This window comes from Schistocerca nitens, chromosome 1 (assembly GCF_023898315.1).
Source record: "Schistocerca nitens isolate TAMUIC-IGC-003100 chromosome 1, iqSchNite1.1, whole genome shotgun sequence".
In the NCBI taxonomy this organism is placed as follows: domain Eukaryota; kingdom Metazoa; phylum Arthropoda; class Insecta; order Orthoptera; family Acrididae; genus Schistocerca; species Schistocerca nitens.
This window is the reverse complement of record NC_064614.1, coordinates 663738844-663765821: the sequence shown is the minus strand read 5'-3', so window position 1 is coordinate 663765821 and position 26978 is coordinate 663738844. Positions and strand designations below refer to the sequence as shown.

Below are 26978 nucleotides of genomic sequence, written 5' to 3'. Positions count from 1 at the left end.
TTTGCGAACTTTCTAGGCAGCATATTTCATGACTCCTCGAAGCTGAGGGGAGTCCCAGGTTTCCGTAGTTTCACGGGATAGGATATTACTCCCAGTGAAGTGACGAGGATATCACTTCAGCGCTATACTTCTTTCCTTTTTTTTATACGTGATTTTTTTTCCTGGGACATTAGAATTATATAAAAAATAACAAAAAACACATTTACAAAAAAAGTTTGTCAGAGCATTTCCCTATTAAGCAGGAGACGGGGTTCGAATTCCGGTCCAGCATAAATTTTCAGCTTTCCCCATTGATGTAAACCAATGCCCGCTATCAGACACATGTAATTCCTTTGTGTCTTGACTGACAATGACTCTAGAATAAAAAAACGGTACGTGTTATTTCGGACACATGTACAACGATTCTTTTTTGTTTTGGATTTCCCATAGTTCGTGATTCAAATTCATTCAAAACTGTACTCTAGACATACATTCTGAATTATTTTTCTGTAATCAGAGGCAATATTTGATACCTGTTATCTTCTTATAGCGTAGAATGCCCAGTTTGATTGTACTGGTCTGCTGCTTATGGCCTCCTTACTTCTTCAGGCACTAATTATATTGTTTCCAAAATAGCAGATTTATTTCATTTCGTCTGCTATATGGATCTCAGTTTCACTGTTGTGTTCGTCACTAATCTCATTTCTGCTGCTCCTTAGTACTTTCACCTTTCTTTGGTTTCCTTTCAGTCCATATTCTGTACTCAGCAGATTCATTATTCCATTCGATTATTCATTCTATTATCTCTCGATTTCAGTATCTTGTTTTGTATAGTTGGGCCCGCAGCATGAAACACGTCATAATATGACATTTTCAATTGAATCTTCAGAATCAGATGCTAATAGTTTTATTACATTTCGTACAGTATATTTGGGCAGTACTGTCATTGTCAAGTACACCTGCGGATATTAGAATTGGTAAATTTCATTTACTTTTTCGATATTTATACCTGGAATTAATTTTACATGTTTACGTACGATTGGCAGGGCGATACGTACTGATTACATCACTGATGAATGCTTTTGTCGATTGCCGCTGCTTTTATGATGATAAAAGAAAGTCACGTACTAATTTGACAGCTAGTTCAGGGTTCTCGATGATACTATTTGCTTACAAAGTAGTTATAGCTAGTCGGCGGTATTGTTTGACTTACAGATAATCGTGGAGGTATAATAAGGGGAGATGGCGCTACAGACTGACGCTGTACATTGCTTTGAAGCCAGCACCTCCGTGTTAGAAGCCCTAAAATATTAGCACACGATTGTTTCTTGTTCTTAATCTTTTAATTTAGATAGGAAATATTACAGTACCGTGAATAATTCTGCACCAGGAAGGCATTTTCAGACTTCTTCTGGTCTTACGTGCATATCTGGTTATACTTTTAAAATAACCAAGAAGACAAGTAGGTGACGCTTCAACGAGTTCACTTAAGAATGAAATGTCAGTCCTTTACTCTTTAGAAAATAATCAGAATGAATAGTACACTCGTAAGCGACGCAATCTGGCACTATTGATCAAAACACTTTCACCAGAATGTAATGTTTGGAGTAACTAACATGACGGACGTCGGCTTCACGTATGTGACGTAATGACAAATCACCTTATTTTTACCTCTATGTAGATAACTCAGGTGTTTCTGTAAGCCTTGGTTGTTTATTTTTTATCCGTTTTCGTGTTCCAGAATGGCAGTAAAGGTTTCTAGGTAATATTTATGTTTTGTGTCGGTCTGCTCGTTAAATACGTCGTGCGCATAATTTTTCGTCTGTACATAAATTTCCAGTCCTTGCTACTTTATTGATAAATCAATTTAGTATTATGTGTAAGATTTTAAGTGCCTTTTCGATTTAGTTGACTTTATGGTGTTAGTTTTTTAAATGTATGAAGAGACTTGATCGACTGCTATCACTATCTCTAATAGGTTCTTTAAACCTGATGTTAAAATGTCGTCCTGTGTATCCAAACTAAATTTTGTCACAAATAAGACGTATAATTTTGTATACGCTTAGATTAGCATATTCTGGTATTTTGGTTTTTCCAAATTGAAGTTTCGTGTTATGTAGTTGGTATTTCTGAATGTGTGTGGGCGTTTTCTTTCTTTATTTTTTATTTTTTACTTTTTGTTTTTCAAATATTGTTAATTTTGTTTAAGAATTTTCACATGTAGATTGCTGGTAAGTATATGGTTTTTTCGTTTGTTGGGGTTGCTCTTGTTACTGTTACTGTCAACCAATGCACAGTAATGTAACACTAACGAAAGAAACCCAGGCTAAACAAAAAATCGCATACGTAACAGCAATCTGTATGGGAAAACTCTAAAAGAAAATGAAAAAATGGTAAAAAATATACCAATATAAATGGCATTCAGAACTGTGAACAACCTAAACCCAATACGCCACTTTGGAAGAACTAAAATACGCTAATCTAGACATATACAAAATTACAGGTGACAGTAGTCAGAAACTTGGACAAACTGGATGAAATTTTAACATCTGATTTAGGTAACATACTGGCAATAGAGATAGCAATCATTCGAGACTCTTTGTGTATTAAAAAAAACCATAAAGTGGAAAAAGTCGGAACTCCATTTCAAATCTTACACATAATACCAAAAGAACTTTCCATGAACACACTGGAAGAATTGAAAATTTATGTAGACATGAAAAATTATTCGCACGACTTATTAAACAAACAGATTAACTTCAAACACGAACATTACCTAGAAAATTTTATGAACAGTCTGGAACATGACAACGGATGAAAAATAAACAACCAGAAATTACGCAAACAACTACATTATCTGTAACTCAAACAATACCGCCGGCTAGTTATAACCACTTCGTAGCATGCAGCATAATTGAGAAATATCAACCAGATATCAAATTACATCGTGGGTTCATTCTACCATCATAGAAAAGCGACTATTGACAAAGAGATTCATCAATAATGCAATAATTACGTCTCATCCAGCTAGACGTACGTACACATGTACAGTTAATTCTTGGCACAAATATCGCAAAAGTAATGGAAATTGTTCATCTGTAATAATTGCAGGTGTACTTGGCAATAGCAATACTGCCTAAATAGGCCTATTATACTAAACATAGTAAAACTATTACTAGCTATCTTGGAAGATTCAGTTTAAAACGTCATCCTCAATTTCACACAGGACAGTGACATCATCAGCGATTCATACCATTGATGTAACCCAAGGCCCATAAATCACATAAAAGTGAGTACAAATTTCTAATTTCTCTTTTCCATTATCGAGCGCACGGTCAGATATATTTTTGATGCTTTTATCCTTTCACAACTTATTAATTATCTAACAGATACTTAATTTTATTTTCCATTCTTCTATTCGTATATATTATTATGGTTAGCAAGTAAATTGCATTCACTATCATTTCGATTGTGTGAATGTTCTAACATTTATATCCCCATCTACCTTCAGAATTATGAGGATGAAATTTTTCCATATATCCGACGGTAGGACTGCAGTCACAGAGATTCTACTCACAAACGTGCACTATCATTTGCTTACAACTTCCCCCAACTACTTTCGAAATGCTGAAAAAATGTTATCTTTGCCTTTTGCCTTGTTCGACCGCAGGCTCTTGAAAACTCATCCAATGATTCTAGTGTTTGACCCTCTGTACCGTTCAAATCGACTCCCACTTCTTCTGCTAACGCTTAACTATACACTCCCTTCCACGGAAGAGGCCATCAGTGTACTCTTTCCACACTTGCTCTCTATCGTCTATGATTAACAGTGGAATTCCTTGAAAATTCCTAAATTTGACATGCTTCCCTTTCCATTTCTCTGAAACTTGCATCGACTATTCTATACACTGAATCTCTACCTCCAACGACCATTTGCTTTTTGATTACTTCAATCTCTTCCCGCAGCCATTTAGCTTTCATTCATCAATGCATACTGAGAACAGTTACGAGCTCGTTGCAATCTTTATGGTACATTATGTACTTAACGCATAGGTCATGTAATTAATTTCTGCTAGACCGGCTCCTAATTGCTACAAAATCGTGGTGCCTTTTGCTACGCGCTGGATAGTGGAGCTGATTTGTCCATATTTCTATCAGGTAGATGAGATAAAGTTCATGAACATGCCGCCGATTCTTCCATAGCTTTGTTAACTTTTTTTGAGTAGGTCATGGATTCCCCATTCAAAAGATAGTTTTTTAATTACAAAAGAATCCCAGTGCTAAGATTTCAAAAACAAGCTGACGAGCCATATATTTCCATTAGTTCGAAAGCCATCGTCGAGTGACGTGAACTCTGTATTACATCATCAGCGCAGACAGGAATCAAAGAGAAAGTTATATTAGTGCTTCAATTACAGTCTCATTTCTGCGATTTCTTACCTTCGTTGGCGTATAGCTACGGCGTCATACGTGGGTAACCAAAATAGAACAGCACAATTTTTCCTAATCTCATGAAAATACGACAATATTCTGTTTCCATTTACTTACAAAACAACTGAGGCAGTGCTGCCTTAAGCTGATCGTTCACTTCGGTCAAAGGGAGCTGTCCTTATTTAGCTTCATTCATATCACTGCGCATACGACTATGATGACAAGGGTAGACGTTAAAGAAAAGAAGTAGCTGCCCATTCATTTACAACCAACGATACACATAGTCTATTGCCATAAAACTTTTCTTTCCGGTGCCACATCACGTTTCTTTGCAAGTAGTGTGACTATTTACGGTTTCTTTCGCTATATGAAAATACCCGCCGGGTGTTTATTACGGCACACTGTCAAAGTTTCTTTACCAATACAATATCAGCAGTATTCAGACGATCGAGCGGAAATAAGTAAAAAAATATACGACCAAAAGAAAGTTTACGTTAACAGAAGAGTTTTGGAACAGCTTGAAACTGGCGACTATTTTTCTAAACGTTGCTCACGCAAATGGAGCAAGGCTTTAACACACAAACGTTGATATTTTCTCGAGCTTTGCAGACGTTCGTGACCGGAAATATAATTCACAAAAGCTTAATCCTCCTGGAAATACTAAATCATGTTTAACAAATACCAGAACTGAGTAATGTTGAAAAACAAATTGATGCAGTATCGAAGAATTACGGAAATAAAGGGAAGGTTCTGGAGTGGGATTGAAATTCAAGGCGAAAGGATATTAATGAGAAGATTCGCCTGCTATCCTCTTCGAAAGTGCCGAAGAATGACAGAATTCATTCAATGGAATGAATGTGGACAGAGACGGAACCAAAGAAAGGCGAAAGTAATGAGCAGTAAAAAAAATGAGAGCACCAATAAACTTAACATCCAAATCTGGTACAAAGTGACGAAGTGAATGAATTCCGCTACCTTGTAAGCAGGGGAAGACAGAGATATCCTTTATATCATCAGCCTTCCGACTGGTTTGATATGGCCCGTCACGGTATCCTCTTCTGTGCCAACCTCTTGTTCTGAGAGCAGTACTGGCACACAGCTTCCTCAGTTACTCGATGGACGTATTCCAGTCTCGCTCTCCCTCTACAGTTTTCACATTCTACTCTTCCCTCTGTGGCCAAGTCGGCGTCAGTAGATCTCTAACAGCTAACAATGCTGTTGCCAGTTTTCCGCTACGAAGCGCAAAAAGCTGCAAGCGAAAACAATAGCTGTCTATAGAGCTGTGACATGAATGAGACCGACCGCGGTGGCCGAGGGGTTCTAGGCGCTTCAGTCCGGATCCGTGCTGCTGCTACGGTCGCAGGTTCGAATCCTGCGTCGCGCATGGATGTGTGTAATGTCCTTAGGTTATATAGGTTTAAGTAGTTGTAAGTCTAGGGGACTGATGACCACAGTTGTTAAGTCCCATAGTTCTTAGAGCCATTTTGATACCAGTAAACTTCTTTTGGAAAGATATGCCCTCTTCGCATGTGCTAGTTCGCTTTTTATATCTTACTGCTTCAAAGGCGGCAGTAATCCGTAGCTTCATTGGTCACGGTCACAAAATTGATATTAAGTTTGTCGCTAATCTTGTTTCTCCTGCTCCTCGTTAATTTCGGCTTTCTTCGGTTTATTTTCAATCCATATTTTATACTCATTAGGCTGTTCATTTCATTCAACAGATCCTATAATTTTTCTTTATTTCCATTGAGGATAGAAATATTATCAGCGAATGTTATCATACTGTAGCGCATTACCAATGTTACCCCATAAATTACTTTTATTTTTTCCATAGTTTCGAACGTTTTGCACCATTTTACAACATCAAATGCATTTTATAGGTAAATAAATACCACAAACGTATCCTGATGGATTATATAGGCCAAATATTTGAGGACATTGGGTGAAGCCTCCACTCAGAGATGAATTTGCGCAAAAGCTATACGTAATCGTTGAAAACCCTCTGTCCTCTTCTGATGTACACATTGCATAGTGACTTGCACTTTGTTTTCCATGTATACTCATATTGTACGAGGAGCGTACAATAAGTACTGCAACACTCTTGTTCTGAAAGCAGATCGGATTTATTTAGGATTCCAATACACCATATTATTCCCCACGCTTTTGGCTATAGAATTCTATTTTTCGACATAAACACTTTTCAAAAACTCCTCCCGCACAGACCATGAAGACCCAAACGAACCGACTGGCCGCCGTGTCATCCTCAGGCGACAGGCGTCACTGGATACGGATATGGAGCGGCATGTGGTCAGCACACCGCACTCCCGGCCGTATGTCAGTTTCCGAGACCGCAGCCGCCACTTCTCAATCAAGTAGCTTCTCAGTTCGCCTCAGAACGGGCTGAGTGCACCCCGCCTGTCAACAGCGCTCGGCAGACCGGATGGTCACCCATCCAAGTGCTAGCCCAGCCCAACAGCGCTTAACTTAGGTGATCTGACGGGAACCGGTGTTACCCCTGCGGTAAGGCCGTTGGCTCTGTTCAATGGGATGGCCCTGTATCACCTTACTGGGAGGTCCTGTATGCCAGCATGGTACCACTCTACTGGTCAACGTCTTGCTGCATCAATAACGTCCCCAACATCAACGTACTGCTTCCCGCGGAGTGCATCCTTCATAGCGCCAAACAGATGGTAGTCGGAAGCTTGAGGTCAGGGCTGTAGGGTTAATGAGGAAGTTTCGTGAGCTTCTCTCGTGGGCGCAGACTTGAGTGAAGTCTTCCGTTGTCGTGGAGAAGAAGTTCGTTTGCATTTTTGTGGCGACTGACGCTTCGAGGTAGTGTCTTCAGTTTCCTAAAGCGCAATACACCTCAGAGTTGACCGTTACACCATATGGAGGACATAAAACATAATAACCTTGAAACGGTACAGTAGTTTCCGCTCTATAAGCAACATGAATCATGGACCTTGCCGTTGGTGGGGAGGCTTGCGTGCCTCAGCGATACAGATGGCCGTACCGTAGGTGCAACCACAACGGAGGGGTATCTGTTGAGAGGCCAGACAAACATGTGGTTCCTGAAGAGGGGCAGCAGCCTTTTCAGTAGTTGCAGGGGCAACAGTCTGGATGATTGACTGATCTGGCCTTGTAACATTAACCAAAACGGCCTTGCGGTGCTGGTACTGCGAACGGCTGAAAGCAAGGGGAAACTGCAGCCGTAATTTTTCCCGAGGACATGCAGCTTTACTGTATGATTAAATGATGATGGTGTCCTCTTGGGTAAAATATTCCGTAGGTAAAATAGTCCCCCATTCGGATCTCCGGGCGGGGACTACTCTAGAGGCCGTCGTTATCAGGAGAAAGAAAACTGGCATTCTACGGATCGGAGCGTGGAATGTCAGATCCCTTAATCGGGCAGGTAGGTTAGAAAATTTAAAAAGGGAAATGGATAGGTTAAAGTTAGATATAGTGGGAATTAGTGAAGTTCGGTGGCAGGAGGAACAAGACTTTTGGTCAGGTGATTACAGGGTTATAAATACAAAATCAAATAGGGGTAATGCAGGAGTAGGTTTAATAATGAATAAAAAAAATAGGAGTGCGGGTTAGCTACTACAAACAGCATAGTGAACGCATTATTGTGGCCAAGATAGACACAAAGCCCATGCCTACTACAGTAGTACAAGTTTATATGCCAACTAGCTCTGCAGATGATGAAGAAATTGATGAAATGTATGACGAGATAAAAGAAATTATTCACGTAGTGAAGGGAGACGAAAATTTAATAGTCATGGGTGACTGGAATTCGTCAGTAGGAAAAGGGAGAGAAGGAAACGTAGTAGGTGAATATGGAGTGGGGGGAAGAAATGAAAGAGGAAGCCGCCTTGTAGAATTTTGCACAGAGCATAACTTAATCATAGCTAACACTTGGTTCAAGAATCATAAAAGAAGGTTGTATACCTGGAAGAATCCTGGAGATACTAATAGGTATCAGATAGATTATATAATGGTAAGACACAGATTTAGGAACCAGGTTTTAAATTGTAAGACATTTCCAGGGGCAGATGTGGATTCTGACCACAATCTATTGGTTATGAACTGCACATTGAAGCTGAAGAAACTGCAAAAAGGTGGGAATTTAAGGAGATGGGACCTGGATAAACTGAAAGAACCAGAGGTTGTAGAGAGTTTCAGGGAGAGCATAAGGGAACAATTGACAGGAATGGGGGAAAGAAATACAGTAGAAGAAGAATGGGTAGCTCTGAGGGATGAAGTAGTGAAGGCAGCAGAGGATCAAGTAGGTAAAAAGACGAGGGCTAATAGAAATCATTGGGTAACAGAAGTAATATTGAATTTAATTGATGAAAGGAGAAAATATAAAAATGCAGTAAATGAAGCAGGCAAAAGGGAATACAAACTTTTCAAAAATGAGATCGACAGGAAGTGCAAAATGACTAAGCAGGGATGGCTAGAGGACAAATGTAAGGATGTAGAGGCTTGTCTCACTAGGGGTAAGATAGATACTGCCTACAGGAAAATTAAAGAGACCTTTGGAGAGAAGAGAACCATTTGTATGAATATCAAGAGCTCAGATGGCAACCCAGTTCTAAGCAAAGAAGGGAAGGCAGAAAGGTGGAAGGAGTATATAGAGGGTTTATACAAGGGCCATGTACTTGAGGACAGTATTATGGAAATGGAAGAGGATGTAGATGAAGATGAAATGGGAGATAAGATACTGCGTGAAGAGTTTGACAGAGCACTGAAAGACCTGAGTCGAAACAAGGCCCCAGGAGTAGACAACATTCCATTAGAACTACTGATGGCCTTGGGAGAGCCAGTCATGACAAAACTCTACCATCTGGTGAGCAAGATGTATGAGACAGGCGAAATACCCACAGACTTCAAGAAGAATATAATAATTCCAATACCAAAGAAAGCAGGTGTTGACAGATGTGAAAATTACCGAACTATCAGTTTAATAAGTCACAGCTGCAAAATACTAACGCGAATTCTTTACAGACGAATGGAAAAACTGGTAGAAGCGGACCTCGGGGAAGATCAGTTTGGATTCCGTAGAAATGTTGGAACACGTGAGGCAATACTAACCTTACGACTTATCTTAGAAGAAAGATTAAGAAAAGGCAAACCTACGTTTCTAGCATTTGTAGACTTAGAGAAAGCTTTTGACAACGTTAACTGGAATACTCTCTTTCAAATTCTGAAGGTGGCAGGGGTAAAATACAGAGAGCGAAAGGCTATTTACAATTTGTACAGAAACCAGATGGCAGTTATAAGAGTCGAGGGGCATGAAAGGGAAGCAGTGGTTGGGAAAGGAGTGAGACAGGGTTGTAGCCTCTCCCCGATGTTATTCAATCTGTATATTGAGCAAGCAGTAAAGGAAACAAAAGAAAAATTCGGAGTAGGTATTAAAATTCATGGAAAAGAAGTAAAAACTTTGAGGTTCGCCGATGACATTGTAATTCTGTCAGAGACAGCAAAGGACTTGGAAGAGCAGTTGAACGGAATGGACAGTGTCTTGAAAGGAGGATATAAGATGAACATCAACAAAAGCAAAACGAGGATAATGGAATGTAGTCAGATTAAATCGGGTGATGCTGAGGGGATTAGATTAGGAAATGAGACACTTAAAGTAGTAAAGGAGTTTTGCTATTTAGGGAGTAAAATAACTTATGATGGTCGAAGTAGAGAGGATATAAAATGTAGACTGGCAATGGGAAGGAAAGCGTTTCTGAAGAAGAGAAATTTGTTAACGTCGAGTATAGATTTAAGTGTCAGGAAGTCGTTTCTGAAAGTATTTGTATGGAGTGTAGCCATGTATGGAAGTGAAACATGGACGATAACCAGTTTGGACAAGAAGAGAATAGAAGCTTTCGAAATGTGGTGCTACAGAAGAATGCTGAAGATAAGGTGGGTAGATCACGTAACTAATGAGGAGGTATTGAATAGGATTGGGGAGAAGAGAAGTTTGTGGCACAACTTGACTAGAAGAAGGGATCGGTTGGTAGGACATGTTTTGAGGCATCAAGGGATCACAAATTTAGCATTGGAGGGCAGCGTGGAGGGTAAAAATCGTAGAGGGAGACCAAGAGATCAATACACTAAGCAGATTCAGAAGGATGTAGGTTGCAGTAGGTACTGGGAGATGAAGAAGCTTGCACAGGATAGAGTAGCATGGAGAGCTGCATCAAACCAGTCTCAGGACTGAAGACCACAACAACAACAACAAGCAGCAGGTTTCGCTGCCCGCTCTCACCGGGAAATACAAACAGAGGCGGCTCCGCAGCCAATTTTATTACACGACGCGGCCGGCCGAGGGTGCAACAGAACCCATGTGGACAGGTGGAAAGAAATGTGTCAGGCTTCATAATACGTATTTATATGTGTCGTGTATTATGCATTTCCAGTACGTGGATGTGAATCTGCACATGAACTTTCCTAATCCTCCTCTCACCTTTCCGTAAAGCGTGGTCAAATCTTTGTTGGGAAGTAGTTCAGTAGTATAGTAGTGCCAACCTTACTGCTGGCTAGGGGATCAAAGAGACAGCACAGGCAGGTAAAAGTCAAAGACTTTCCAGTGTCACAAGATTTGGGGTGGAGAGGTTGGTCACGGCCAAGTGGTTCGACCACCCCTTCCACCGGGGCCCAGGAAGACCTCCGGGTGCCCGCCATATTCTAGGGGTGTTACAGAAGACGGGTAAGTGAGCAGACGTGCCCTCAGTGCGTCTGTGCGTCAGTTCTTCTGTTCATGGAAGAGAGGTATTAGAATACTTGTACTAATTCTTTTATTTCCAGCTTCGGATTGTGTAAGGAAATGAATGATCTCGTCAATTTAGGAAATTTGACCCCCTGTGTTAATGTATTTGGTCCCCAGTTTGCCTGTTATCCTCATCACGAAGTGGATGTCCTATGTAAAATATTGGGAGGCTTCCGTGGTATACATTTGGCCAACGCATTTCCGTCTTGCCCGTAGAAAAGTGCATACAGATTCCTATATAATATACCCGAGCTATAAGTTGTAAAATTGTAATATCTGTAAACTGGAACAATTGTTGCAATCGCTGTAAAATCGAGTGATAATATTTAAAATAAATACGTAATCAATTGTCATCAATCTTGAACATACCTTAAAAATCACAAAGAAGTCAAGCTAAAGGAATTCATTTACAATAAAAGCTATAGAATGCAGGGACCCACACATCAGCGTGTGAGCCCTCCGGCCCCTTGCCTAGTACCGTACAGAAAGGACACGCTCTCTAGGTAGCGCTCTAAAGCTCCTCTCCCAGTTATCCGTTGCGCAATTTTGATTCAGGGCTTGATCGCATCAACTTTCATCTGGCGTCCCTAGGCAAGGAGGAGATAAAACGGTAAACTTTCAACCTCTTCATAATTCGAGAAGACTGTCGCCATGACTTTACTGGAGAGAGAGTTGTTGTGACGCTGCTTATGGTTCAAATGATTCAAATGGCTCTGAGCACTATGGGACTTAACTCTGAGGTCATCAGTCTCCTAGAACTTAGAACTAATTTAACCAAACTCACCTAAGGACATCACACACATCCATGCCCGAGGCAGGATTCGAACCTGCGACCGTAGCAGTCGCGCGGTTCCGGACTGAAGTGCTGCTTATGAATCACTGTTTTGTATCCGGTCCAAAGTGATCAATCCGTGTTTCATCTCCTGTGACGATGTTCGACATAAAATTGTCACGACCAGCCTCGTAACATGCAAGCAATTGCGCACAGATGGACCTCCGTTACTCTTTGTTGTCTTCTGTTGAGGCGGTGAAGATCCCGCACCCAGCGGGCACACTCCTATGATTGCCCCAGCTGGTGGACGAGTGTGTCAGCACTACGAACAGAGACGTCCAGTTATGCAGTGAGGTGTGTGATTGTAATCCGTCGATCACCTCAACTGAGAAAGTCCGCGCGTTCCAACATTTGCAGTTGTCATAGCTGTGTGTGGCCGTCCGGCACGCGAGAGACTGAACAGTATTTTGGCATTCAGGAAGTTTTTGAATGAAACTTCGTGAAAAGATCTCTCAGCACCGAAAACGTGGTTGTGTGATAATTTCGATCCCAACCTCCTCATTATCTACCCACTATTTCACACTAATACAAAACGAGCTGTCCTTCTTTGAACTTTTTCGAGTCAGGCCCATGGTTTAAGGATACAGCAGGTTAGCGTGTGTATTCAGGGGGCAGGCTGCCCTCTGTTGCGGTGATTACAGACAACTTGCCCAACAACTCATCATACTTTTGTTAACTGCGAGGTCTTAGTAGAAATTCTGCAGGCATCATGAATATCTGTGATGCTCTGGTTTTCCGCCAAAAGAAACCGAATAACAGCTCTCTGCTGGGAACGCACCTCCGTTACAGATGCCTTATTGAAGGCTGCGTATAGTTCCGGCATCTATTGGAACTTCATGAAACTGTAGGGGCTGAAGCGGGAATATTCCAAGATACCCCACAAAAACATTCCGCATTTTTTCAACCGAAACTGACAGAGAAAGAAATGTGCTCCATTACTTATTGCACCCCCCTTGCATATCTAACACAAAAGCGTATCCAATGTTTACTCGATAATTTCCCCACCCAACATTCCAAAGTAACGTTGCACTTAATGCAAACAGCCTTGTCCATTATGTAACTAGATGTGGCTACCTAGATTGAAATTATGACAATGGACACAATTATTCTAAAGAACGTGGGTAAACGAAAGATGTATGAGCAGAGGCCATCATGGACGGAAACTGACGACTGACTGTAGGTGTAAAATATAACACTAATAATCACGAAAAAGTAGTTTTCGAAAAGGAAATGGTTGTTAAAAGGACATATTCAATAACGGAAAACTGGAAATAACATTTGGAAATTTTAAAAGCAAAGGCATCAGTTTTGAAAGTGCCAAATGGTTTCTACCATTAAATGCAGAGAAGAAAGCGGGTGGGAGCCAAGGTCCATTGAAGGTTATACGAAAAGAAAGAAATGTCATCTGATGTAATACAAGAGGAAATAGGTAAGAAATGTCGCCTGATGTAATATAAGAAGAAATTGGTGTCAGTTTCGACTACATATTAGAGTCTGACAGTGCGTTGAAGGCCTGTGAACAAGAGATATAGATGTGATGAACAACACTCATTCAGAATTTCTAAACTCATTTACAGAAGTGCCAACTATTCATTAGTAATTGGAATCTATGAGAAAGGGAATGTAAAATGATTCGGAAAAATACTATCATTCACATTATCTAGAAGACAGCAAGGTTTAATAAATGCGCCAGCTATTGTGAAATTTCGTATACCCAAGATTCGAAATACAAATGAATGAACAAGTACAATACTCACAAGAACCAACAGAGGACACAACTGGAACACCTAAAGACACTTGTTTGGCTTGAAAGAGGTATAAAGTATGGATTTAACATTTCCACTCTACTTTTTAAGCTGTAGATTGAACATGCAACGGAGAAATATATAGGAAGTTTCAGGTGTGGGGGCAAAATGCAAGGTGAAAATATGTCAGTCAAAATTTTATGATGAGATCTCTATCTATTATCTGTAAAAGTAAGGAAGAGTTACAGGACCTACTCAAAGCAATGAATACTTGACTGATCATAGAATAGAACTGAGAGTGAATGAAATAAAGCTAAAAGTACTGAGGAGGAGTCTAAATGAGATTACGGACAATGAAAATATGGTACCAAATAGTAGAGGAACCGACGAATTTTTCAGCGTCGGAAGCAAAATGAAGCATGACGGATGAAATAAGATCATAAGAAGCTCATCTGGAGTATCAGATAGAATGGACCTTCCCAAAAGACAACTACTACTATCAAAAACAGTCGTTTAATTGGAGACAGAAATTTCAGAGATTGTACACCTGGTACACTGTATGAAAGTGAATCATTACATATGTGAAACCAGGATAGGGGATAATCGAAGCGTTTGAGAAAATGAAATGGACTGGCGAGATAGGAGTTTCACCACAGGATCGGCAAACATAAGAGCACTAATCAGAAAAAGGGAAGTAGTGGTAACATATGTGCTAAGATAACAGGAAATAACTTGCATGGTACTAGGAACAACATGAATTCAATCATCCCCTTCGCCCCCTCCCCCCGCACTGCTCATATCATATTGCGTAACTTAATGGTTCAGCTTTTTTGTGTACCTTTATTACTTCAATTACATAGTTTACTGTTTTGTTTTAACAGTTCCAATATATTGTTCAGGATTCCTCTCTCTCTCTCACTATCGGTATCTGTATCTATCCATTTTTAATCAAATCCAGGTACTAAGCAACATTTTTTCTTCGTTTTATTACTGGAATATAATGGTGAAACTTTTCTTAGGAGGAAGTAAATATCTTCTCTTACAATGGTAACACATTTCCGTCTGACCTCATGTCTTCAATGTTCTATAATTTTACAGAATTTTTAATTTATCTATAAAATCTGTCGGAAATTCGGTGCGTCTCTCATATTCGCAATGTATTCCCTGTTGTATAAGATATCAATTTTAATATTTCTTCTTCTCTTTACTGTGTGTCTGGACATGACTGAAGTACTCGTATCAACAAAACTCAACGGTAAATTCTGATAATTTTGTTCTTATAAACAATTTGGACCATTTCATTTACTCCACATGCTCTTTGAGTTATTCTTGTCGTTCTTGGATAATTTTTTTAAGGACTACAATATTAGTTATGATTTAAGATGCAACCAAATGAAAAGCTCGTAGCAGAACTGGAAGTATCGTTAATCTTAGATCTCAAGCCAAGGACTCCAAGAGGCTGTCCCTATCTTCACACTCTGGACGGTAAAAGGAACGGCCATCAGAAAGATTCTCCTCGCCAATGTTTCTTAATCTTCACCAGCCACAGATCTTCTGACCGTCTGCCTTTTGGTTCTAGACCCGACTGAAAGAGCTGACGGATTCTATTCCGCCATTTACAACCGTCCTATTTTCTGCCAATTTTCTTTGCATGTTGCACTCGTATCTTTCGGCTTACTATCTCAAATAATATTCGTTTTGTCCTCTAACTAAGAGTGGAATCGTACACTGATACGGGAGAAGACTATGTGCTCATAATGAATGCGTAATAGGTCGTTTCTGTCAGAAAATTACTGGTTTATGCTGTTGTCTCTGTTCGTTATAGAAGAAGCTGACATCAAAAATATTTATGGTCAGTTTCCTCAAATCTCGACCGTATTCCGCCATGATTTAGGGGCGATAACTCAAACGCCGTGCTGCAGCGACGCTGACCCCCCTGTTGTGTTACTTAGCTGGATTGCGTTCCCCACCCAGCCATCAATTACAGTTACCCGACGCGGCTCAGGCTGTCAGTCGCTCGCTCTTTCGCGGTTACGTTTTTTCTCAGTTGACATCGAGATTCCTCGGCTAATTGTAATTTATATAACGGCCTGACTTTCAGTAACTCCCTGCCGCCGTTGGACAAGCAGCTGCAGCGGCAAGTCGTATACTCCTAGCTCACTCATTTGTTACATAGTTTAATTCTTAATTTCTTTGCGTGTTTTTGGTACTTGCATTGTTTAATTCATAACTTTCGTGCGTATTATAGTATTTGAGAGATGTAGCATCGCGTTTTAGTAACTGAATAGTATAAATTCGCGTAGTCGTTTGTCTTCTGTTTTTGTTTTGAACGGCCAGTGTCGGTTGGTCACAGTCAGTGTGCTCCCTGCCGCCGTTGGATAAGCAGCTGCAGCAGCAAGTCGTATACTCCTAGCTCACTCATTTGTTACATAGTTTAATTCTTAATTTCTTTGCGTGTTTTTGGTACTTGCATTGTTTAATTCACAAATTTCGGGCGTATTATAGTATTTGAGAGTTGTAGCATCGCGTTTTAGTACCTGAATAGTGTAAAATCGCGTAGTCTCTTTCCGCCGACGAGCAGTGTGTCAGCAGTGCGCAAGTAGCAGCATTACTGCAACCTTGTACTTTAATAACCGTTTAAATTTTGTGTCGGTTTGTTTGTGCTCTCTGTAGATTAGTTCAGACGTTCTTTGCACAACAGTTTTTAGCATGGATAGGGACTGCAACTGCTGTGTTCGGATGCAGGCTGAGTTGGCATCCCTTCCTCCCAGCTTCAGACAGTGTTGGCTTCGGTCACACAGCTTGAGGCTGTTGCCAATGGGCATCACTGTGGGATCCGGATGGGGGTTTGTCGGGGACGGCCAGCTCGTCCCACGCATCCCCCGATCGGACTACGACTGTGGTTGCCCGGGATACTGCCATCATTGAGGCTGATCCCTCACCTGTGGTAGAGTGGGAGGTCGTCTCAAGGTGTGGCAGGGGGCGAAACACATTCCGGAGGGCTGAACGGAAGGCCTCTCCAGTTTGTCTGACGAACCGGTTTCAGGCTCTGTCTCAGGCTGATACTGATCTTCGGCCTGACATGGCTGCTTGTCCTGTTCCAGAGGTTGCCCCTCAGTCTGCAAGATCCGGGAGGTCGCAGAGGGTGGGCTTACTGGTAGTTGGGAGCTCCAACGTCAGGCGCGTAATGGGGCCCCTTAGGGAAATGGCAGCAAGAGAGGGGAAGAAAACCAATGTGCAGTCCGTGTGCATACCGGGGGGAGTCATTCCAGATGTGGTAAGGGTCCTTCCGGATGCCATGAAGGGTACAGGGTGCACCCATCTGCAGGTGGTCGCTCATGTCGGCACCAATGATGTGTGTCGCTATGGATCGGAGGAAATCCTCTCTGGCTTCCGGCGGCTATCTGATTTGGTGAAGACTGCCAGTCTCGCTAGTGGGATGAAAGCAGAGTTCACCATCTGCAGCATCATCGACAGGACTGACTACGGACCTTTGGTACAGAGCCGAGTGGAGGGTCTGAATCAGAGGCTGAGACGGTTCTGCGACCATGTGGGCTGCAGATTCCTCGACTTGCGCCATAGGGTGGTGGGGTTTCGGGTTTCGCTGGATAGGTCAGGAGTCCACTACACGCAACAAGCGGCTACACGGGTAGCAGGGGTTGTGTGGCGTGGGCTGGGCGGTTTTTTAGGTTAGATGGCCTTGGGCAAGTACAGAAAGGGCAACAGCCTCAACGGGTGCGGGGCAAAGTCAGGACATGAGGGGACCAAGCAGCAATCGGTATTGTAATTGTCAACTGTCGAAGCTGCGTTGTTAAAGTACCGGAACTTCAAGCGCTGATAGAAAGCACCGAAGCTGCAATCGTTATAGGTACAGAAAGCTGGCTGAAGCCAGAGATAAATTCTGCCGAAATTTTTACAAAGGTACAGACGGTGTTTGGAAAGGATAGATTGCATGCAACCGGTGGTGGAGTGTTCGTCGCTGTTAGTAGTAGTTTATCCTGTAGTGAAGTTGAAGTGGATAGTTCCTGTGAATTATTATGGGTGGAGGTTACACTCAACAACCGAGCTAGGTTAATAATTGGCTCCTTTTACCGACCTACCGACTCAGCAGCATTAGTGGCAGAACAACTGAGAGAAAATTTTGAATACATTTCACATAAATTTTCTCAGTATGTTATAGTCTTAGGTGGAGATTTCAATTTACCAGATATAGACTGGGACACTCAGATGTTTAGGACGGGTGCTAGGGACAGAGCATCGAGTGACATTATACTGAGTGCACTATCCGAAAATTACCTTGAGCAATTAAACAGAGAACCGACTCGTGGAGATAACATCTTGGACCTACTGATAACAAACAGACCCGAACTTTTCGACTCTGTATGTGCCGAACAGGGAATCAGTGATCATAAGGCCGTTCCAGCATCCCTGAATATGGAAGTTAATAGGAATATAAAAAAAGGGAGGAAGGTCTATCTGTTTAGCAAGAGTAATAGAAGGCAGATTTCAGACTACCTAACAGATGAAAACGAAAATTTCTGTTCCGACACTGACAATGTTGAGTGTTTATGGAAAAAGTTCAAGGCAATCGTAAAATGCGTTTTAGACAGGTACGTGCCGAGTAAAACTGTGAGGGACGGGAAAAACCCACCGTGGTACAACAACAAAGTTAGGAAACTACTGCGAAAGCAAAGAGAGCTTCACTCCAAGTTTAAACGCAGCCAAAACCTCTCAGACAAACAGAAGCTAAACGATGTCAAAGTTAGCGTAAGGAGGGCTATGCGTGAAGCGTTCAGTGAATTCGAAAGTAAAATTCTATGTACCGACTTGACAGAAAATCCTAGGAAGTTCTGGTCTTACGTTAAATCAGTAAGTGGCTCGAAACAGCATATCCAGACACTCCGGGATGATGATGGCATTGAAACAGAGGATGACACGCGTAAAGCTGAAATACTAAACACCTTTTTCCAAAGCTGTTTCACAGAGGAAGACCGCACTGCAGTTCCTTCTCTAAATCCTCGCATAAACGAAAAAATGGCTGACATCGGAATAAGTGTCCAAGGAATAGAAAAGCAACTGGAATCACTCAACGTAGGAAAGTCCACTGGACCTGACGGGATACCAATTCGATTCTACACAGAGTACGCGAAAGAACTTGCACCCCTTCTAACAGCCGTGTACCGCAAGTCTCTAGAGGAACGGAAGGTTCCAAATGATTGGAAAAGAGCACAGGTAGTCCCAGTCGTCGAGCAGATGCGCAAAACTATAGACCTATATCTCTGACGTCGATCTGTTGTAGAATTTTAGAACATGTTTTTTGCTCGAGTATCATGTCGTTTTTGGAAACTCGGAATCTACTATGTAGGAATCAACATGGATTTCGGAAACAGCGATCGTGTGGGACCCAACTCGCTTTATTTGTTCATGAGACCCAGAAAATATTAGATACAGGCTCCCAGGTAGATGCTATTTTTCTTGACTTCCGGAAAGCGTTCGATACAGTTCTGCACTGTCGACTGATAAACAAAGTAAGAGCCTACGGAATATCAGACCAGCTGTGTGGCTGGATTGAAGAGTTTTTAGCAAACAGAACACAGCATGTTGTTATCAATGGAGAGACGTCTACAGACGTTAAAGTAACCTCTGGCGTGCCACAGGGGAGTGTTATGGGACCATTGCTTTTCACAATATATATAAATGACCTAGTAGATAGTGTCGGAAGTTCCATGCGGCTTTTCGCGGATGATGCTGTAGTATACAGAGACGTTGCAGCATTAGAAAATTGTAGCGAAATGCAGGAAGATCTGCAGCGGATAGGCACTTGGTGCAGGGAGTGGCAACTGTCCCTTAACATAGAAAAATGTAATGTATTGCGAATACATAGAAAGAAGGATCCTTTATTGTTTGATTATATGATAGCGGAACAAACACTGGTAGCAGTTACTTCTGTAAAATATCTGGGAGTATGCGTGCGGAACGATTTGAAGTGGAATGATCATATAAAATTAATTGTTGGTAAGGCGGGTACCAGGTTGATATGCATTAGGAGAGTGCTTAGAAAATGTAGTCCATCAACAAAGGAGGTGGCTTACAAAACACTCGTTCGACCTATACTTGAGTATTGCTCATCAGTGTGAGATCCGTACCAGATCGGGTTGACGGAGGAGATAGAGAAGATCCAAAGAAGAGCGGCGCGTTTCGTCACAGGGTTATTTGGTAACCGTGATAGCGTTACGGAGATGTTTAATAAACTCAAGTGGCAGACTCTGCAAGAGAGGCGCTCTGCATCGCGGTGTAGCTTGCTCGCCAGGTTTCGAGAGGGTGCGTTTCTGGATGAGGTATCGAGTATATTGCTTCCCCCTACTTATACCTCCCGAGGAGATCACGAATGTAAAATTAGAGAGATTAGAGCGCGCACGGAGGCTTTCAGACAGTCGTTCTTCCCGCGAACCATACGCGACTGGAACAGGAAAGGGAGGTAATGACAGTGGCACGTAAAGTGCCCTCCGCCACACACCGTTGGGTGGCTTGCGGAGTATAAATGTAGATGTAGATGTAGATGTAGAACTCGAAGTTTACGCCATGGTCAGTTTTAGTCCACAGTGTGTTAAATAATGGTTGACGGGAACAGTCGATAAAGCGTAGCTATAATGGTGTTGATCCTACTACCTCTACCACATTAAGATATAAAATATATGATTCCCAAGCTCCGTGTATCATCCTAGCACTATACTGGTACTTATTAATGCAGGGTAAAAGAGTTTTGTGTTTGTAATTAACAATCGCTTATCTCCAATACATCCTTCCTGCTTTCGAATGTCACGTGTATCATAATTTTCTGTCAGAAAAATCCCATTATAGAACTTACGTACTGTTCGTGTCTTAAAGCCGTACAATTTGTTCTTCAGTTTTCGATAATATTACTTGCAATATTTGTCATCTATATACAGCAAAATTAAATCATTGTCGAATTTTCGTGGCTTTTTTTTTCCTTATGGTTCTATAAGAGAACTGATTACACGCTACTTTCTTTCATTCGGTTTTCTAGCGATGAATTCTTTAACTTTCTTTTGTCTTATGACCTAAACAGTGATATTTATCTCACTCTAATTAGTGTCTATTTGGTAGCGCTTTTCTCATTTTCATGGCCTTGTGTCCGTGCTCTTCACAATGTACAAACGGTGGTTAAAAAGTTTCACCCCAGTCTCAGTTTTATAATTCCTCTTTCGGAAACGATTTTAAGTGCAAGATTATATTGTGAGTTTCAGACACTTGCTATTTTCTCTCTTAACGTTTCCTTGTAGATAATCACTCTGTATAGATTTCTTTCCCAAAACGACTGAATACAATCTTGGTCGATACATTCTACCGCTTTCATACCACGGTCTGCCCTTGCATAAAACAGAAGATATGTGTACTGATGCCAGTCTGTTGCAGAATTTTCCAACATGATTTTTAATTATTTATTTCACATTTTTGGAGATTAAAAATCCTCTCTCGTGGACTCCGAAAACAACGACTTTGGGAGACCCAGCGGGCTCCGCTTGTTGACGAGACCTGGAAAGCAGGGAATGCTCCCGGGTTTATGTCGTGTTCCTCGACTTCCAACGATTCCTTACAGTTCGCACTGCCACCTAATGAAAAAACAAATACGAGTATATAGGACAAGAGACCAGCAATGACACTAGAGTTCCTAGCAAATATAACACAACAGATGCTCTCCACAACGGAGAGAAATATTCAGATGTAAACTTAAATCCGGGCGTACCACAACGGAAAGATATAAGACCACTGTTTTTCTAAGTATATATGAGAGACCTAAGGGATGTAGTCGGAAGTTCCAAAAGGTTTTCTCAGGTGATGCTGAAGCGAAATGCCGGAAGTCCTGCAAATAATCAACACTTGCAGCAGGGACTGGTAGTTGACCCCTAATGTAAACATACAGAACGTACTGTGCACAAATAGAAAATTCAGTTATTACACAATTGCGGAGCAAGTACTGGAAGAGTCACATTCACAAAATGTTTTAGGACTGTGTATACGGAGATATTTAAAGTGGAACAAACTCATGAAGTAATAGGAGATAAGTTAAATACCAGACTGAGGATCATTGGTGAAATCCTCAAGAAGTGTACTCCATCAACAAAGAAGGTAACTAATAGAACCATCGTTCGACCATAACTTGAATATTTCTCGTCAGCGTGAGATACGTGCTAGACAGGTTTTGTAGGTAAAACAGAGGAGACACATTTGCTCGCAGGTTCATTTACTAATCGCGTAAGCGTCACGGAGACTCTCAGCCATCTTCAGTGGCAAACGCTACAACAGAGACGTTCTGAATCACAGTATGGTCTAAGGTTAAAATTACGAATTGTAATGTGTCTGATGCACGCTTTAGTAACTTTTTTCCGTAATGCTGCAAAACAATACACCATCCGCTGAGGATATTTGTCTTCGAGATTACAGGAAGTCACTGGTGTATGAAAATTTCAGAACCAGCGGTAGAATTGCTTGTTACATTCTTAGTCGTCTGTGTCATTGTACTCCCAACGACAAGGATGTTAATGGACAGCAAATTTTGTGCATCATTGTAATGCGTGAACTGAGAGACTCGCTAGTGTCCCGTCGAACAGTAAATATCAGCTCAAGTTGTTTGTACAATGTGAATGTTGCGTTTGAGAATAAAGTACCAAGTAATCATTCCGAAACTGCTGTTCTCTGTCTCACTGTATTCGTTTAGGGTCATCCACCGCCTGCATCACAGTTTTCTCTAACATTTGGAAAACCCCATACGTAACAGACAGATTGTATTAGGGTGGCGCCATGTAAAGACCAAGGAATTTACTAAGGTGCCTTTATCTACGTCTACATGATTACTCTGTAATTAACACTAAAGTCTTTGACGGGGGTTCATAGAACTATATTTCTCGTCCGCTCGACCGTTTCTTTTCTTAATAGCACCTGAGAAAAATGAACGTCTAAATCTTTCCCTGCGAGTTCTGATTTATCTTATTTTATTACGATGGTCGCTTCTGTCTCTGTAGGGGGGAGTCAACTAAAAATTTTGGCAGTTAGGAAGTTTTTGAACCAAATTTCGTGAAAAGATCTGGCAGCACTGAAAACGCGGTTGTGTAACGATTTCGACCCAAACCACCTTACTATCTACCACTATTTCACACTAATACAAAACGAGCTGTCCTCCTTTTGAACTTTTTCGACGTCATGAGTCAGGCCCATGGTCTATCGATACGGTAGGTCAGCGTGTGTGGTCAGAGAGCTGGTTGCCCTCTGTAATAAAAAACAACTGAGTGAACTACTCAACGATGAACTTGAAGGGGAGTCATGTGACGTCCGCCAGACGAAATGGTGGCAACAATGACGAACAACGAATTTAGGCAAAAAGGGGGAGAGGCGTCTTTCACCAGTAATCAAAACGTCCTTGGCCCCAATGCTTAATTTTGATTAAAAATCATGAGCATGGGCGGACGAAGACTTCCGCCATAGGAAGTCACCCTTATTCTGCCAACGGCATCGCCAAGTAGGGCGGAGGAGCAGCCAGAGCTTCAGGGCACTCTCTGATCCTTGGCGTGGGAAACTTTCCCTAACTGGCGGAAGAATCGCCAATGATCAACGGCAGGAGGATGAAGAAGGCAATGGAAACCACTGCATTAAACACACATAACGTGTATGCACAAGACACATGGGCTGTAATTTAAAAGGTGTCATGATGATTTTTCCGGTGGGACAAGATTCCGGAATAGTCCTCCATTCGGATCTCCGAGAGGGGACTGCCAATGGGGAGATTACCATGAAAAAAGATAGAAATATCAACGAAAGGATAACGTACTACGAGTCGGGACGTGGAATGTCAGAAGGTTGAACATGGTAGGGAAACTAGAAAATCTGAAAAGGGGAATGCAAGGGCTCAATCCAGACACAATAGGGGTCAGTGAAGTGGAGACAAGGATTTCTGGTCAGATGAGTATAGGGTAATATCAACAGCAGCATAAAAATAACAGAAGTAGGATTCGTTATGAATAGGAAGGTAGGATAGAGAGAGTGTTACTGTGAACAATTCAGTGAGAGCATAGCAACACCGACAGAGATAATTCAGGTATACATGCCGACGTCGCAAGCTAAAGATGAAGAGATAGAGGAAATATATGAGGATATTGAAAGGGTAATACAGTATGTAAAGTGAGATGAGAAAGTAACAGTCATACCGGACCGAAACGCAGTTTTAGGGGAAGGAATAGAAGATAAGGGAACAATTTCTGCAATAAATGTCAGGTAGTACTAACTAATAATCTGTTGAAGAATCATAAGCGGTGGCGACTCGTCGGTAAGCTAAAAAATCTGAATAGGGTAATGCTAGGACTCAGCCTAGATATAGGGGGGTTCAGTAAATTAAAATTGAAAGAAGCTAAGGATTGCTAGTCAGATAAGTATAAGTTAACACAAACAACACCAAATAATAGTTAGCAGGAGTAGGATTTGTTTTGAATAAGATGGTTGGAAAGAGAGCGAGTTACCGTGAACAACTCAATGATAAGTTTGTGGTAGTCAGAATCGACGGCACAGCCTCACCGACAACAATAATTCATTTATACATTCCAACGTTGCTAGCACAAGATGAAGAGATAGAGAAAGTACATGACGGTACTGAACGGATAATTCAGTACGTAAAGGGTGACGAAAATGTGTCATAGGGAATTGGAATGCAGTTGAAGGGGAAGCAGTGGAAGAAATGTTTACATCAGAAAGAGTAATTGGGTTCTGCAATAATACTTCAGTTAGTAATGGCAAATATTCTGTTCGAGAATCACAAGAGGTGGGGGGGGGGGGGGGGGTTACCATGAAAAGGCCCAGAGTTACGAGAAGGTTTTAGTTAGATTACATCACGGTCACGGAGAGAATCCGAGATCAGATACTGGATTCTAAGGCGTTGGCTGTGTTTAGTAATTCAAATCGTAACTGGACTATTTTTAGCTACACACTATACATCAAATACTGACATAGCATTCAGCAAATATACACTCATGTCACATCTTAACGATGAAGAGTAGGTTGATGTTTGAGGAAGAATTAATGCGCAAAGAAGAGTGACACGAATATACTAAGTAATGAAGAGACTTGTTTGGAATTCTCTGAGGCTTCAGATACTGCGATAATGAATAGCTCAGTAAGCAGTTCAGTTGAAGAGGAATGGACATCTCTGAACAGGACAGTCACAGAAGTTGGAAAGATGTACATAGGAACGACGAAGGTAACTGTTGATCGATGAAAGTAGGAAGTGCAAAATTGTTCACTGAAATTCAGGAGAACAGAAATACAAATAACGAAGGAATTAAATAAATGCGGAGTGAAGCGAAGCTAATGCGAAATGCCTGCATGAAAAAGTTAAGAAATCGGAAATTATTGTCGGAAGGACTGACTCAGCATACAGAGGAGGCAAAACAGCGTTAGGTGAAATTAAACGCAAGGACGGTAACATTGACAGTGCAATGGGAATCTGTCTGTTAGAAGCAGAGGAGAGAGATACTCGGCGGAAAGAATGGATTGAAGGTCCCTGTGGTGAGGTGGACTAGTATGATGATGCGACAGAAGAAGAAACAGAAGCCGATAGGGGAGAGCTAGGGTATCCAGTATTAGAATCTGTAAAAGAGCTTCGAAAGACGTAAGATCTAAGGGATGGATGACATTCGATCGGAATTTCTAGAGCCTTTCGGGGAAGAGGTAACAAAGCGACTGTTCATGCTGGTGTATATAATGTATGAGTCTGGTGATATACCGTCAGGCTTTCGGAAAAACATCATTCACTCAGTTCGTACAAGAGCTGTAAGTGCGAGAATTACCGCACAGTCAGCTTAACAGTACATGTATCCAAGTTGTTGACGAGAATAATATACAGAACAGTGGAAAAAAATATTGAGATAGTGCTAGATGACGATCAGTCTAGCTGTATAGAAAGTAAAGGCACCAGAGCGGTAGTTCCGTTACGGTTGATAGTGGAAGCAGGACTGGAGAAAAATCAAGACACGTTCATAAGAGTTGTCGACGTGGAAATGGCTTTCGACAAAATATGCGGATGGAGCAAGCAGGACATCAAAAGCAGACTAGGAGACTGTCAAAAAGGGCATTCCTGGCTTGAAGGAGTCTGCTAGTATCAAACGTAGGTCCTAATTTGAGGAAGAAATTCTTGAGATTCTATGTTGTGATCTATGAATGGTAGTGAAACATGGACTGTGGGAAAACCGGAAGAGAGGAAAATCGAAGCATTTGAGATGTAGTTCTACAGACGAATGCTGACAATTAAGTGGACTGATAAGATAATGAATGAGGCAGTTCTCCGCGGACTCGGCGAGGAAAGGAAAACACTGCCAAGAAGAAGGGTTAGAATGTCAGGATATCTAATAATCACCTTGTCGTATTGCACTTTTTCTTATGTCCGTGACTGCTATGAAAATAGGACGAGGAATTCAGCCTTATACAAGACAGCTTTTCAGTTTTGTTTTACCCAGACATATTTCAGCATTTTTTGTGCTATCTTCAGTGGGTTATTTTATTTTCTCACTTACATGAAGCTATTGGGTACTTATATTGGTAGCTAGTCTGCTACGTGATCTACAACTTGTCAAAGCTTTGATGTTGTTGTGTTTTCTTATATGTTTTGGAGGTGAATACGCTTGATCCTGTGACTTATGGTCGTTTGACAACGCACTTTCTACAAATTTTCAAACATGGGCAGAGGATATCTGTTAGGACATGAGGGAGTAATATCCATGGTACTAGAGGAAGTTGAAAAGGGTAAAAATTTGAAACAAGACAGAGATTGGATCTCATCCATGAAATAATTTAGGACGTAGGTTACAAGCGCTACTCTGTGATGAAAAGGTTGGCACAGAAGAGGAATTCATGGTGGGCCCCATCGGACCACGGGGAAGACTGATGACTCAAAAGAGATTAAAAAAGATAGAGCCTAAGCACTCAGCAATACGCCATAAGAGGACGGGCAGAAGCAGTGTAGACAGTCTCCTCAGCAAGCATTGTCAGAGATTATATCGATGCTTGATACGGAGAAATGCTAGGCGCACCACCGGATCTCAAGAACTCAGCGTCACAGCATCGAACGAACGCTTCAGCTTACATTAACTGTTTAGTCACCGCCCAGGATAAAGTTTTGCTACATGTTCTGGTCTCGGAGATTTCTTTGATGACGGAATTG

General features: G+C 41.5%; 1 pseudogene; it reads right to left on the bottom strand.

Moving 5' to 3' along the window:
- Positions 1 to 6826: 6826 nt before the first annotated feature.
- On the bottom strand, positions 6827 to 6944 carry LOC126210945 (5S ribosomal RNA; annotated as a pseudogene).
- Between the last annotated feature and the right edge of the window lie 20034 nt (positions 6945 to 26978).